The sequence below is a fragment of the Gigantopelta aegis genome, chromosome 7 (genome assembly GCF_016097555.1).
Source record: "Gigantopelta aegis isolate Gae_Host chromosome 7, Gae_host_genome, whole genome shotgun sequence".
In the NCBI taxonomy this organism is placed as follows: domain Eukaryota; kingdom Metazoa; phylum Mollusca; class Gastropoda; order Neomphalida; family Peltospiridae; genus Gigantopelta; species Gigantopelta aegis.
Window position 1 is genome coordinate 26,724,949 of NC_054705.1, and position 14,376 is coordinate 26,739,324.

General features: G+C 40.1%; 2 protein-coding genes across 2 annotated transcripts in view; one reads left to right on the forward strand and one right to left on the reverse strand.

Moving 5' to 3' along the window:
* The window catches only part of LOC121376850 (dolichyl-diphosphooligosaccharide--protein glycosyltransferase subunit STT3A), a 28,444-nt gene extending 27,153 nt beyond the window's left edge, over positions 1 to 1,291 (reverse strand). The window contains exon 1 of the mRNA XM_041504637.1: positions 1,194 to 1,291. The gene's annotated coding sequence lies outside the window, so the exon portion shown is untranslated. The remainder of the gene's footprint in view (positions 1 to 1,193) is intronic.
* Positions 1,292 to 6,579: 5,288 nt separating this feature from the next.
* Positions 6,580 to 14,376, forward strand: part of LOC121377379 (solute carrier family 12 member 8-like) — an 85,557-nt gene continuing 77,760 nt past the window's right edge. Inside the window, exon 1 of the mRNA XM_041505355.1 lies at positions 6,580 to 6,738. The gene's annotated coding sequence lies outside the window, so the exon portion shown is untranslated. The remainder of the gene's footprint in view (positions 6,739 to 14,376) is intronic.

The window sequence follows — 14,376 nt, forward strand, 5'->3', positions numbered from 1 at the left end:
GTGCAGCAGTTACAGGGGTCATCTCATAAGAGGAGGCAGTACGTAGCACATACTTTTGCCGTATCCTGTCGACAACACCCCAAATGTATCCTTCAAATTCAAAATGGAATCAATAATGTGTAATTGTTTTGGTTTAATGACGTAATGAAATCCAAATTCATCCAAAACGGCATTAGCCAACTCTTCCATGCTGTAACTTCGCTTGATATGAGACGGCCCCTGTAACTGCTGCACAAGGCGGAATCGCCCAGTGCGCGATCAAGTGGTCTACGTCTCGAAATACATCGCCGAGCTTTGCAATTGTTGCGACGGAGTGTCACGAAGCGTAGCTGAATGTGGGTGCTGTCGGGTTTCTTTCTGTAGTATGTGTATTAGTGATTAATATGTGGATTTTTTTGTATCACTTAACTCGAAAATGATTGATGTAAAGGTATTTGACGTCAAGCATAGGATTGTTGTGGTATTAGAGCGGGACTTGTTGCCTACCGTTTGGTAGTCAGGAATTGCCAAAAAAAGACATAGGTTGGTCTCTGACTGTAATGAGAGCGTGTTTATGTCCAAATGTCCGTCTAGCTCTCTTACAGTCAGAGTACTCGGGCTATGTTGAGCCATGTCATGCAGAAACAATAGGCTAGCAAGGTTTGAACTAAGTTAAGAATGTGTTATCTATCATTCTATGTAACTGTAAAGCTATTTTCAACCCTGCTACTTTTTCCACATTTAGCAACAAAGAATTTATATGCACAGGATAGGACATACCACAGCTTTTGATATATTAGTCATGGATTCCTGGTTGTAATTTGGGGGGGGGGGGGAGAGACAGAGACAGCAATCAAAGAATTGTTCCTGCAACTCCACGAGCCGAGAGGGTTTGATCCTACGACCAATTGAATGGAAATGAACTTAACCCGAGCTAGATCCCGCCTCTTTCAAACTGAATCATTCATTTTAATTGGCCAATACACAGAAGATTGAATAATCAATTGCTTGGAATTTAATAAAATGTTTATTCGCCTGCTGAGAAGTCGGGTCAGGTCAGATACTGACTGACCGACTGCCACATCAGCAGGTACCTCCAACGATCAACACGAGTTTTGTTAAAACTCAACAACATGCACAACGCCTTAAATCTTACAACATTCACACGACAGTTATTTAACTTGGCAAAACAATAATAATCGTGGCATTGTTACCTTTTGGTTTACACTTTCTATTAAAATATATCAATTAATGCAACATCTACTGAAACTTGCCGGTTACGAGTAAGACTTGTTGGCATAAAACCACTTCCGTTAACCATATGTAACGTCCTCATACATTGGACGAAATTGGTTATTACAAAATTATTAAAGATGTTTTAAACGAACGTGGCATAACTAAAGCTAAAAAGTATTTTTGGTACTTCTGACTCGTACATTTTTCCTAATGCAGCAATGGATATTTTGTATGCACTTTCCCCGATAGGAAAGCACATACCACAGCTTTTGTGCAGTTGTGGTGCACTGGTTGTAACGAAAAAAAAACCCAATCAGCTGAATGGATCCACCGAGGTGGTTCGATTCTGCGACGCAAGCACCTCAAGCGAGCACTCAACCGACTGAGCTCAATCCCGCCCCGTGGCACAAATAAAGAAAATAAACCGTAGCGAATTCTAAGCTACTTCTATAAGGTGTGTAATATAATGGATAATGCATGTTTAACTAAGCATTTAAGGCCGTATATATCCCCATAAAAAGAAAAAGTAATTTTTATGTCAAAAGTGTCCGTTTTGTCCAGCTGGCATCATCATGCGCGTGTGTAGGGGTGGGGGATGGTGGGTGGGGGACCCATCCCCATCCCGCTCAAGTAAAATTTTAAAATAGGTACATTTTCCGGAGGAGCATTACTCGACCCGCTATAAACTTCGGTCGCCACAGTCTATACCCCCACCCTCACTTCTAAAGATGTTTTAACGTTTGCTTGAGTATATTTTCGAAACGTTTAATATTTAAAAGTTTATAATCCAGTGATAATTGATAAATGGGTCTGAAAATTGATATAGAAATGAAACGTTATTGACAACTTTTCGACAATACAAAACTAACATTGCTTTTGCTTACTCTTTATTTTGCTAAATAAACATTTATAAAAGAAAAAACAAGTTTCAAGAACAGAAAGACAGTGAATTAAAAGTACTGTTGTTTTGTCAGGTTTTGAAGCAAAGCATCTCATTAGATATTTGTGAAGAGCCTTTAATCATTCGTAACTTATTAATAACAATTGACGCAAACCCTAACTCGTCACCTGAACAGTAGAGCCCCACATAAACGCTTATTAACAACAACTGACGCAAACCCTAACTAGTCACCTGAACAGTAGAGCCCCACATAAACGCTTACTAATAACAACTGACGCAAACCCTAACTCGTCACCTGAACAGTAGAGCCCCACATAAACGAGTATTAATAACAACTGACGCAAACCCTAACTCGTCACCTGAACAGTAGAGCCCACATAAACGCTTATTAATAACAACTGACGCAAACCCTAACTCGTCACCTGAACAGTAGAGCCTCACATAAACGCCTATTAATAACAACTGACGCAAACCCTAACTCGTCACCTGAACAGTACAGCCCCACATAAACGCTTATTAATAACAACTGACGCAAACCCTAACTCGTCACCTGAACAGTAGAGCCCCACATAAACGCTTATTAATAACAACTGACGCAAACCCTAACTCGTCACCTGAACAGTAGAGTCCACATAAACGCCTATTAATAACAACTGACGCAAACCCTAACTCGTCACCTGAACAGTAGAGCCTCACATAAACGCCTATTAATAACAACTGACGCAAACCCTAACTCGTCACCTGAACAGTAGAGCCCCACATAAACGCCTATTAATAACAACTGACGCAAACCCTAACTCGTCACCTGAACAGTACAGCCCCACATAAACGCTTATTAATAACAACTGACGCAAACCCTAACTCGTCACCTGAACAGTAGAGCCCCACATAAACGCTTATTAATAACAACTGACGCAAACCCCAACTCGTCACCTGAACAGTAGAGCCCCACATAAACGCTTATTAATAACAACTGACGCAAACCCCAACTCGTCACCTGAACAGTAGAGCCCCACATAAACGCTTATTAATAACAACTGACGCAAACCCCAACTCGTCACCTGAACAGTAGTGCCCCACATAAAACAAAGCTGTTTGAATTGCCAACTGTAACCAGCCACATGTAACCCGAGCATGCGCATCGCGGTGACTAGCTGAATTACTTGGCAGTCAGGTAATTCTAACCATGTAATGCCCGGTTTTCATAGGTACAATTTACACCAAAGAACTGAATTATTCGTCCGCTGTTCTGTTTAGAGAGGTTTTTGGTTTAGAGAGGTAAATTTAAGAGCAATTAGTGGAGCCATAATGATTGATAACAATGTAATGCCCGGTTTTCAGAGGTATACAGGCCCGTACGCAGAAATGTAGGGGGGGGGGGGGGGCGTAATCGACGGCCCAAAGGCCCGGAGTTGCTAGGGGGGTCCGGAGGCATGCCCCCCACCCCCCTCCAATGTTTTTTAATCTAGAATGCCGGAGATGCATTTTCCTGCATTCTAGGAAGTAAATTTGAAATGTTTCTTTGTCAAAAAATATGTCAAATATATTTTTTACACATCCCACTGACGGACCTCGGCAGACTATGGGGGGTGCTACACCCCCTCGCACCCCCCCCCCACCGGGCGTACGGGCATGGTACAATTTACACCAAAGAACTGAATTATTCGCCCGCTGTTCTGTTTAGAAAGGTTTTTGGTTTAGAGAGGTAAATTTAAGTGATCATAGATAAGGGGAACGTGAAAAACTCACGGTTTTAAGAGAATTCCGGTGTTGGTCCCCCCCGTCCCTTGGAGCAAGTTTTCGAAATCTGCAAAAACGATGGAAACATTCGAGAAAAATGAGCCGGCCAGAGAACGTTTTACCGTGTATTTTCATCATTCTACTTACAACGTTAATTCATGTATATGAGCTTTATAAAGCAGTTTCTTCAATTGTAATGTATTTCAATAATGTCTGCTGAATATAGGCCTACATTTATATTTTTACTAACTGCTGATGGCTTAATAGCTAATCATGTAGCACAATATTGCTGCAATCGTCTAGAGGTTATAAAAAATATTGCTTTCTTTGGCGGTGTGATGGGTGATCACTTAGCGGTGACGATGTGGTATGAGGAATGTCACATCAAAAATCTTTATCACTGGGGGTAAATAATATCACTGTTATTTAAGTACATGTAGTAGTATTAATATTTTAATATTTGTTAAATTTTATATTCATTTTGAAGGTTGTTGTAAAATTTTGTCAACAATTTCAAAACCAATATTTGATGAAAATTGGTTTTGAAATTGTTGACAAAATTTTACAACCTCTAAAATATATAATAATAATAAAATGTTTTGACAAATAAAATTACTGTTATTATTATTGTAAAATAATGCATAGTGATTCGTTTGTGATATAGCTGTTTGGTACTAACACTCTAATATAGACGTTTTCCAGATTAGGGCATTTTCGTACCCCTACACATATGATCCTTTCTCTCTCATTCCCCGCCCCTCTTTATCCCTCTCTCTCACTTCCTGTAACTGGATTTCTAGCCGTATTGATTGACTGACTGACTGACTGACTGACTGTCTGAATCAATCAATCAATCAATCAATCAATCAATCCACTCACTCACTCATTTATTGATCATTCGTATACCAATGTGTATGGCTCTTATTAAAACGGTATTGGTGTTTTTGCTATGGGGCGTTGTTTGTGAAAGCATTCATTCATTAAAGATTCAGAATATTTAAGGCAGGCTTTTATTAAATAATTAATTAATAATTATTAATAATATACTCTTCAAAAAAAGAAACGCAAAAGGGTACAAATGGGTTATAACTCCGATTTTATGTTTCCTACCGGTTCATGCTTTGTGAATATAAGGTCATTGCATGTCCCAAACACATTCCCACGGTTACATTCGATAAAACGCAGCTACTGTACAATAAAGTTCCAAAATGTGAATATTCGCAAAAACGCAGCCACGTGCAAACCATGTCACCATTGCACGTGCGTTGTCTGCACGTGCAACATGAACACCGACAGTATAAAAGTGCAGGGTGTTCGCTTGCCTGGCCTCTGTATCTGGCCGACAGTTGACAATCCAGGACATGCCACGTCTCAGTGAACCGCAGAGAAACAATGCCATCGGCCGACTAGACGCAGGCGAATCCAGAACGGCCGTTGCCAGGGCATTCCATGTGTCCCCAAGCACCATCTCCAGACTGTGAGACCGTTACCAGCAACATGGATCAACACGTGACCTCCCTAGATCCGGTCGACCACGGGTCACTACCCCCGGGCAGGACCGCTACATCCGGGTACGCCACCTTCGGGAACGATTGACTACTGCCACCTCCACAGCCGCAGCAATACCAGGTTTGCGCAGGATATCCGACCAGACCGTACGGAACCGCCTACGTGAGGTAGGAATTCGTGCCAGACGTCCAGTTCGAGGTGTCATCTTAACACCACAACACCGTCGACTCCGACTGCAGTGGTGCCAGATTCATCGACAATGGCGTCAACTGCGATGGAGACAGGTGTGGTTCAGTGACGAGTCCCGATTTCTGCTCCGACGTCATGATGGAAGATGTCGCGTGTATAGGCATCGTGGTGAACGTTATGCGGCAAACTGCGTGCAGGAAGTGGACAGATTCGGCGGGGGTAGTGTCATGGTGTGGGCAGCCATCTCACACACTGGCAGAACTGACCTGGTCCACGTGCAGGGCAACCTGAATGCACAGGGCTACATTGACCAGATCCTCCGTCCACACATCGTTCCAGTTATGGCCAACGCCAACGCAGTGTTCCAACATGACAACGCCAGGCCTCACACAGCACGTCTCACAATGGCTTTCCTACAGAACAACAACATTAATGTCCTTCCTTGGCCATCGATATCACCGGATTTGAACCCAATTGAGCATCTATGGGACGAGTTGGACCGACGCCTCCGACAGCGACAACCACAGCCCCAGACCCTGCCCGAGCTGGCAGCAGCCTTGCAGGCCGAGTGGGCCACCATCCCCCGGGACGTCATCCGTACTCTGGTTGCTTCAATGGGCAGGCGGTGCCAGGCAGTTGTCAACACACGCGGAGGCCACACCCGGTATTGACTCCAGATGACCTTGACCTTGGTGGTGTGTCCTATCACTTACTCACAATGGACTAGAGTGAATTGTGAACAATCCTGCAACATTTGGTAATTATCGGACTCGCCATTCAATAATTAAATCAATTCTCCAAATGTTACGACAATGTGGTTTTGCGTTTCTTCTTTTGAAGAGTATATAATGGACAAGCATATATAGGACAATCACATTACATTTATGAGATCAATCTTTTACCACAGTCATGTGGATTACGATTTTTTATTTTCTCCTATTTTTATTTTGTAAATTGATGTTTGATTGGTTGGTTCTGCGTATAACTCCGCCTCTCATTATAATGTTATTAACAGTTTTGGAGCAGGCTGGATTACTGTGGTTGGATTCCGTTATGCTAGTCGCTAGATGTTAAAACATTTTTATAATCTGTATTTGTTGTCAGTTTAAGAGAGACCCCAAAATGGCACATATGCACGTATATACGCTATAAACAATCAAACTAAGAAGCGAAACGACATGTAGGTAAGACGTCATGACAAATGTATGTTTATGTATGATTATCAACTTTCAGATGGTCAGGTGGAGACCCAGTCTGAACAGACACTTTACATGAATGGATGGCACACCAGCAGATGGAAACAACCTACATTGGATGTTCTAAAGTGTAATAATTTGTTTATTCGAGTTAAGAAACATTTATAAATGATGTGATTGGTGCAAAATTTGCCCTGAGTCGCTTTTTACATTCGACCAAGAAAGGAAAGGTTATATTTGATATTTGAGCTTAGCGTAATGTTTTTAACATGCTCCTATACCACTAAGGCATCGAGCATGACCACCCCGGGCTCAGTCTCTGGATACAGTGACCCAGTCCGGGGCGGAATTGATACTTGAGCACATTTTCGAACCAAGGCTGGTGTCTGACCAAAATTTAGTTACTTCAACAACTGTGGGCAGAAAAGTTGGGGGGTTTAGAATGTGATGAATGAAGTGCGGGTTGTACTTAAAACAAAACAAAAATGTGCTTTGCTTTGCTTAGGATGGGTTTCGACTGCAACACTTGGTTGAGATGGATAGAGAGGAAACCTGCTGCATCATTTAGGCTGTTGCTACCAAAAAGCAGCGGGAGATCATTATATGTACTTTCCTATAGTATAGATGGATGTACATACCACAGCTTTGATACACCATGTGTGGGGCTCAGGGGTAGGAGAAAACCTGATTCCACTGACTAATAATCCTCTTTGTCATGATCTCACCACAGGTGAGCACCCCACCATCCCCCTCCCCTCCCTCCAGAAAGCTATGCTAGCAAAATATATATATATATATATATATATATATATATATATATATATACAAGACCCGAAACTGCCAGTCACCTGGTTACCAAATGTGACCAAAGTCCTGTTTGGACAACTTTAAATGGATCTAGGATCGATTCCTGCAGTGGTGTCGTTAAACAAAACAAACTTTAACTTTGCCAAAGATAGGACAGCACATACCATGGCCAGTGATATACTAAGCATGGAATACATTGTTGGAAAAGGAGTTAACTGATTTAGTTGACAGAGGAGAATTGATCCTATGATTGATCACTCCTCAGTCAAGCACTCTGCCACTGAGCTACACCCTGCCACTGAGCTACACCCTGCCACTGAGCTACACCCTGCCACTGAGCTACACCCTCAATCATAGGTGTCGGAAGCAGGTGAGGGAGGCACGGCTCCTATGATTGATCACTCCTCAGTCAAGCACTCTGCCACTGAGCTACACCCTGAATCATAGGTGTCGGAAGCAGGTGAGGGAGGCACGGCTCCTATGATTGATCACTCCTCAGTCAAGCACTCTGCCACTGAGCTACACCCTCAATCATAGGTGTCGGAAGCAGGTGAGGGAGGCACGGCTCCTATGATTGATCACTCCTCAGTCAAGCACTCTGCCACTGAGCTACACCCTCAATCATAGGTGTCGGAAGCAGGTGAGGGAGGCACGGCTCCTATGATTGATCACTCCTCGGTCAAGCACTCTGCCACTGAGCTACACCCTGAATCATAGGTGTCGGAAGCAGGTGAGGGAGGCACGGCCCCTTCAACTCTGAACATAATACATCACCCTTTATAGGGGTGAACAAATATTTGACATACCCCTCCAGTTGCTGACATCTGATGCTTAAAGGTAAATATCAGGGTTGAAAATTAGCAGTCACCCCGTCGCGACCTTTATTGGCTATGGGCGACTAAGAATTTTACAAAGGTAGTCTACTATAGACGACCATCGATATTAGTGTTACTGATGTGTTGTATGAAGGGAAAACACGAACAACTCGGCAGGGGTTTAGGATTTATTCTCGATGATCAATCGGGTGGGATATGAAGATCCCTGGTTCCAAGCATACGTATATACAAACACACACACAAACAAAGACCCTGAAATAACAAAAAAAAGGGAATACTTAAAATCATACATATATATATATATATATAGAAATCTCAGTTATAATACGTCTTAAAATTAATTACATACTTAACATTCAGAATTAACCTATATACTAGCCTGTGTTATCACACTGACCTTTTAAATATTAATAGAGAATACCTTATGCAACCACATATCCATACATTAAATTCAATACATCATTGAATTTAAGAAATCATAAAATAATTTAGAAATCACTGATTACACATAGAACACTATTTAATACATTGAATGTCCTTTTCTAAAGAAACACTATAAAATCACTTATAACATATTTCATATATACAAAGCTAAATAAACCATAGCCTGTCTACAAATAGTTTACCTACCAACTGTGGGTCGGGTCTTTACAGAAGCATAATGCTGGTTGTCACCTACATGTGGTACCTAATAATAAAATAAAGTCAATTAAGTACACGTAAATCCATACGTGTACACAAACTAATTAAACAAATATCTCATAATAATTTAGTTATTATGTTACTTTATTAAATACTGTAAATTAGATAGTATAATCATTTATAATAGAAAATATAGACTTTAACCTATTCTACTAGCTATTCTATAAATATAACATAACCATTTAATAAAAAGCTAATCAAGCTAAGTCACAATGTTATATTTAACATAACTACAATACTATTACTTTATTATTACCGGTAATCACTAAATCTCCTAATCTCATTTCTTGATTAAAATAAGTAATTAAAACAGGTAGTTAATGTGTAAACCATGTACAATATGTATTTACTTTTAAAATTCTCTGTGAATGTTAGTTGTGCAGTTGTTGTTAATAAAAGCTTGTCTTCTCATAAAAGTGGTCTGTTCTCCCTGAATGTCATAAATCTTCTGACCAGGAGAACACAGAAACAATGACACTGGGCTTGCAAGAACTGAGTTGTCAGTGAACACAACCCAAGCCCAGAAAACCAGAGAAAGCAGGAAAACAAAGAAAGCCTGCACACGTATAACCTGACAGAATAAAACTATGTGAACAGTGTTTTAAAATAGTATGTGTGTAGTGAATGTAGTTTAAAACACCCGGTTACAGACTCCCCTTCCAAATAAAATGATGTCCTCATCATTTATCAGTGGCAATTTCCACCTTCCAAATACAAGTTAAAAAAAAACAAAAAAAAAACATGGTTACAACTTCCCTGCCCAAGCAAAATGATGTCCTCATCATTTTTTAATGACCTTCTCCAAAGTTAAAATATCAAGCATAGCTCTGCAAGTTTCCTTCGGCATCCGAAAGAAAAAATCACTTTGTGCCAAACTTTGCAGGTAGCTAGCTCTTTCCCTCCAACCATAATCTGGGTTGCTCCGTGTTGCTTGCAGCATGACGTATTCCCCCGTCCTATATCTAGTTGGGGGACGCTATCCTCTCTTAGACCGTCGCAGCAAAGGAGTAGATGTTACATTATCTACACCGTGTGGTTCATTGTGAGATTCTTGAGAAGAATCATCAGAAGTGACACCATTTTGCTCACCACTGGATCCTTCGGACTCTTGATGAGAATCCTGAGCATTGTCCTGCTCCAATCCCTGATCCAGTGGCGAGATATCTGTGTCTGCCGGTTTCTCTTCTGGTTCCTCTACCTCTACCACCTCATTGATCTCATTGTCAGGTTGGGTGGTGTCTCCTAAACCAGTATCGTCTCCAGTCTCTGGGGCAGCAATGTCTGGGACACTGACCGCTGGAGATTTCCTAACCGGGAAACCAACCACAAGCACAGCAAAATCTTCTTCCAATAAACTGTCCTCTTCAGATGGTGTTGCTCCATCCTCTTTGTTTGTGTGTGTGTATTTGTATATACGTATGCTTGGAACCAGGGATCTTCATATCCCACCCGATTGATGATCGAGAATAAATCCTAAACCCCTGCCGAGTTGTTCGTGTTTTTCCTTCATACAACACCTCGGTATCATTAGGGTCTGGCGAGTATGGTACCAGTTAAAAAACAAAGACACTGAAACTGAATTGAATATGACAAAACACATCGCGTCTGTGTTGGCGCAAACTACAGCAGCAGAGGACATAGAACATATGCTCTATATTTTAACAGCGCCAGATTCAGCTTCTGTGGCTTTGGGCCGGGTCTTTTAAAAGCAGAGCTCAAAACTTATTGAAAACATTGTATGTATTTTTTAAATCTAGAAGTCGTCGGCTTATTAGAATGGACTGGATATGCCATAATTGTCTAGTAGAGCTTCTATTTGACAATTGTTATTCAATGTTATGGTAAAAAGGAATCATATTTAATTAGCTTATATTATTCTGGGACAAAATCAAAATCTATCTTGTACATGTAGTTTTAACTCATACTAACATGAGTGCATCCGCATATATACAAATAATAATGACCTTTTCCATTACTACAGCCCAGCTAGGGCTTATTCCAAAGGTCAGTTAACTGATTGTCGTTGTCAATATTGTTTTAAATTTAAGTGATTTGCATTAAATAAGAACATATGATCTATCAGATCTTGACACCAAGACTTACATAACGACATAACTGTCCAAATATTACTGTAATAAACAATAAGTACACCTTATGCCATGTAATATAATAACTAAGTACATTGTATATTTTGGTAAAATGTTTTTGTTTTTTTACACATTTATTTTTCTTTTGATATTTATTTTATTAGTAACCTACTATTGTAGCATTTACAATATCGAAATTAAACGCACACGTGTACGTGCTTCGTCCATTCACGAGGAAATCCGATACTGGAGATTGTACCCCTTCTTGCATCGTCACAAAGAGGTCTGCTACCCCAGACTAGGTTTATATACTAAAGCATGCATAGAGTTCTACCTTTATTCTGTTTGTTTTGCATTATTTGTTTTTACTTCAGATACAGTGCAAGACAAGCTGTATACCTCGGCTGTTCTTGCATTTTGTTTTCACCCCTGTATTAAAAATTAGATTTAATCATCATAATTTAATGGTAATTTGTAAAGAATTCTTTTTATTTATACTGGATTTTTTTTTTTTTTTTTTCCAAAAATGTTATTAGAGTTGGTTTGGGTTTAAAACTTAATAACATGTTTTTATATGAATTTTAACTATTCATTATGAAGTTACATGCCAATTCATCGATTTCCTTTTGAAGGAAACAGATTATATACAATGAACACATGATTATTATTCAACAAAGAATATATTCTAGTTTGATTCTGGCTGTGCATTTAAATTACAATGTGATAATTGGAGGGCTACTTTTTTTTGAGAAGGGTCAGTAAGAGTTGTCTTCAACTGGTCACTACTGTCTTCTGTAGTGCAAGGGATAGGTGGTGCAGGGGATACTAGTAGGTAGTTAGCCGAGATATTGGCTACATTTCATACTGAATGGTGAAGCTGCAGTATATCCTTTCTGTATGGTTCTACTAAACAGGACCATTTTCTACATATCACGTGAATGGAATTATTTTCATATCACCTGGCCTGAGCTGTGATATGGGTCACAGACTGATCATCCATAGTGGACTCGCATTTTCCCCCATCCCAACCAGTGCCCCACAATTGGTACATGTATCAAAGGCCATGTTATGTACTGTCCTGTTTATGGGAAAATATTGTAATATGAGAAATACTGGCAATACCCAACCCTACCCATGACTGGTACATGAATGAACAGTTTGTGTGATCGTGTTTATGGGAAAATATTGTAATATGAGAAATACTGGCAATACCCAACCCTACCCATGACTGGTACATGAATGAACAGTTTGTGTGATCGTGTTTATGGGAAAGTATTGTAATATGAGAAATACTGGCAATACCCAACCCTACCCATGACTGGTACATGAATGAACAGTTTGTGTGATCGTGTTTATGGGAAAGTATTGTAATATGAGAAATACTGGCAATACCCAACCCTACCCATGACTGGTACATGAATGAACAGTTTGTGTGATCGTGTTTATGGGAAAGTATTGTAATATGAGAAATACTGGCAATACCCAACCCTACCCATGACTGGTACATGAATGAACAGTTTGTGTGATCGTGTTTATGGGAAAATATTGTAATATGAGAAATACTGGCAATACCCAACCCTACCCATGACTGGTACATGAATGAACAGTTTGTGTGATCGTGTTTATTGGAAAGTATTGTAATATGAGAAATACTGGCAATACCCAACCCTACCCATGACTGGTACATGAATGAACAGTTTGTGTGATCGTGTTTATGGGAAAGTATTGTAATATGAGAAATACTGGCAATACCCAACCCTACCCATGACTGGTACATGAATGAACAGTTTGTGTGATCGTGTTTATGGGAAAGTATTGTAATATGAGAAATACTGGCAATACCCAACCCTACCCATGACTGGTACATGAATGAACAGTTTGTGTGATCGTGTTTATGGGAAAGTATTGTAATATGAGAAATACTGGCAATACCCAACCCTACCCATGACTGGTACATGAATGAACAGTTTGTGTGATCGTGTTTACGGGAAAGTATTGTAATATGAGAAATACTGGCAATACCCAACCCTACCCATGACTGGTACATGAATGAACAGTTTGTGTGATCGTGTTTACGGGAAAGTATTGTAATATGAGAAATACTGGCAATACCCAACCCTACCCATGACTGGTACATGAATGAACAGTTTGTGTGATCGTGTTTACGGGAAAGTATTGTAATATGAGAAATACTGGCAATACCCAACCCTACCCATGACTGGTACATGAATGAACAGTTTGTGTGATCGTGTTTACGGGAAAGTATTGTAATATGAGAAATACTGGCAATACCCAACCCTACCCATGACTGGTACATGAATGAACAGTTTGTGTGATCGTGTTTACGGGAAAGTATTGTAATATGAGAAATACTGGCAATACCCAACCCTACCCATGACTGGTACATGAATGAACAGTTTGTGTGATCGTGTTTACGGGAAAGTATTGTAATATGAGAAATACTGGCAATACCCAACCCTACCCATGACTGGTACATGAATGAACAGTTTGTGTGATCGTGTTTACGGGAAAGTATTGTAATATGAGAAATACTGGCAATACCCAACCCTACCCATGACTGGTACATGAATGAACAGTTTGTGTGATCGTGTTTATGGGAAAGTATTGTAATATGAGAAATACTGGCAATACCCAACCCTACCCATGACTGGTACATGAATGAACAGTTTGTGTGATCGTGTTTATGGAAAGTATTGTAATATGAGAAATACTGGCAATACCCAACCCTACCCATGACTGGTACATGAATGAACAGTTTGTGTGATCGTGTTTATGGGAAAGTATTGTAATATGAGAAATACTGGCAATACCCAACCCTACCCATGACTGGTACATGAATGAACAGTTTGTGTGATCGTGTTTATGGGAAAGTATTGTAATATGAGAAATACTGGCAATACCCAACCCTACCCATGACTGGTACATGAATGAACAGTTTGTGTGATCGTGTTTATGGGAAAGTATTGTAATATGAGAAATACTGGCAATACCCAACCCTACCCATGACTGGTACATGAATGAACAGTTTGTGTGATCGTGTTTATGGGAAAGTATTGTAATATGAGAAATACTGGCAATACCCAACCCTACCCATGACTGGTACATGAATGAACAGTTTGTGTGATCGTGTTTATGGGAAAATATTGTAATATGAGAAATACTGGCAATACCCA